This window comes from Atta colombica, unplaced genomic scaffold (assembly GCF_001594045.1).
Source record: "Atta colombica isolate Treedump-2 unplaced genomic scaffold, Acol1.0 scaffold27, whole genome shotgun sequence".
Taxonomy (NCBI): Eukaryota; Metazoa; Arthropoda; class Insecta; order Hymenoptera; family Formicidae; genus Atta; species Atta colombica.
Window position 1 is genome coordinate 1,032,374 of NW_017259370.1, and position 2,591 is coordinate 1,034,964.

Sequence of the window (2,591 nt, forward strand, 5' to 3'; positions counted from 1 at the left end):
TGCTGATTTCGAATCATGAGTCAGGGTCGTTTTTACAGTGGCGTATGTGAGTTGCCCATAGGGAATACACGCATGATTACGATAAATTTCAACAGAAGGCCAATTACTCGGGGGAGAAGGGGCAAAGTTAGCGGGACACGTTAATGGTTTTAAGTGAATGGTACAATAAATTGTGCTATCTACGCCGCTGTTTTATTTCGTTTGGCAGTAAATTCCGTGGCAAGAGGGAAGAGGGATGGTATATTTAACATGGGTCCTCGTAAATTCCGCTGTAAAAGCAGCGCTGAAAAATTCTCAAATCAGATTTACGAAAAATCCACAACAAAGTCTAATTTGTTCAACCTTCCAAACGTTGAATAAATTGTTTATCTTAGTCCAAAATGACCCATCATTGTGGTCTTCATACTCGATCTTACGTATATTTATACGCGTTAATTCTTTAATTTAACATATGTCTCCTGTTACTTTCCTCTCTCTTCTTTCTTCTCCCTTCCCCCCTCCTCTCCCCCTCCCTCTCTCTTCGTTTTTCTTCATTCCTCCTTTCGTTGTTCTCCTTTCCTCTTCTTTTTTTCTCGCGCTCGTTTTACCTATGCGTGCGATTTCACGAAATAAAAACGACGTGCCAAGTCTCAGACGCTCCAAATTTGTCGTGACAAAAATACGCTTTATCGCACACCGCCGAGCATCCAGACACTACGGCAGAGGTACCTTCTCTCCAGACCAAACTTCTACGGCGGTCGCAATGCTGGATTAAGGACCGATGCATACATTCCGCCAAGCTCGCGAATATTATCAGATATTTATGCCGCGAGCACGATTTTAGATTTGATTAACTTTTATGAATTAATCCATACCTTTTTTTCTGAAAAAATTAATATGAGGCGAGCAAGACTCGCTACGTCGTTTTACGAAATACGTTTTCATACTGTTAATTTCTTGTAGATGTAAAATTCAACAGAGCGACGATGGCGAAAAGACGAAAGGGCAAAGATAGCGACAGACAACGTTTATAATTGAAAAACGAGGAAACGACTCGCGCATGGAAAGAAAAATCAAAATGCGAGGAAGATTAGTAAAGGAAAAATCGTGCTATAATTTATTTATCCGGACACCGAGCGAACGTCCGGACTCTTATAATCCCGTGGTAGCTCTTCGAACGTCTCGTCGCGGTTAGTTAACCGCAATCTTTAAATAGCCACGACGACGACATAACATTATTTTTCCAAAGAAACGACGCATCGGTCTGTCTCTTCTCGAAATCTCCACTATTCCGTCGTCTCCGTCCATGTCTCCCCCTTTTGCAGACCGCCACGCCAAAGCGAAAGATTCCCGTCGTGCGAATTCTGATACGACGCATACATTTAGTTAAATTAAGAAACTCATGTTTCACATACGCCGAGAAAAATCCCGAGATGAATAAATTTTGTCAATGACGAGACAATCTGTTAAGGCAGTGTCATTAAGAATTAAGATAATGATTAAATTAAGATTAAATAAAGATATTGAATATGTCAACTCTCTGCAACTGAAATCTTTAAAAATATCATTGATATTTTTATTGTTAATCTTGGTAAATAAATTAAATTTAAATCTGTAAAAAAAATAAATAAAATACAATCTGACTTCTATAATAGTAAAAAGTCATTGTTAAAGCTTTCACAAGTGTACCAGAATTTTTTCAGTTTTTTATATAAGAATAATAAAAATGTACTCTGTTCTGCTATTACTGATAGAAGAGTTAAAATGCATATTGCTGAAGGAGGATTAAGTAAAGACATAATTTTACAGCGAATAAACACAAAATAAGGGAAATATATTATCTACTATTTTAATAAGAAGCCAGTTTATTATCTTTAACACATATTTTATTATTGCCGAATAGAATAGAATAGAATCATACGTGCTTGAATAATTATATTTATAGCAACTGCTGCATGCAACTACTATAATATTATACCACTTTTCTAGCAGAATATCTTTTATTTTTTTATTACTTAAAAGATATTCTATTAGGAATTCTATTAAAATATTTTTTAATTACTTAAAAGATATTAGAGAAAGAAATCTCACTTTGATTTTTAAAACTACAAATAATTCAATGATATTTAAATCGGAGGATTGCATTAGCTAAAAACGTTATTAAAGTTTTAGAAAAAACTTTAATATCTTCCCTAATTAATGCAATCCTCTAAACAGAGATCAATTTTGGATAGAGAAAGCAGCAAATGTTTTTCTCCAATATTATATATGTGTATACACATAGATATATATAAGCAATTAAAGATGCAATAAAAGATGTTCTACTAAAAAAATAATATAATATTCTTGGTAACCTCTTATTGATAAAGCAAGTAGTAAAATTAATATTTTCCAAGCGTTCATATTATTTTTTCTATTCCCTATATGTAAAAATATATTTGTATTTATATTCACATAATTAGATGTTTCACTTAATGTTTAAAAAAATATGAAGACAGTTTTTAAAATTAATTTCTAATGTAAGAGTAAAAAGGAGAGCATGAAAAAAAAATATTAAAATTTTGGAAATCGATAAAAAGACGATTAAATAAATGATGACTTTAATTTCCTTA

General features: G+C 33.1%; 1 protein-coding gene across 1 annotated transcript in view; it reads left to right on the forward strand.

Moving 5' to 3' along the window:
• LOC108689328 (protein vein) overlaps positions 1–2,591 on the forward strand; it is a 382,945-nt gene that overhangs the window by 347,405 nt on the left and 32,949 nt on the right. The gene's annotated exons all lie outside the window — the stretch shown is intronic.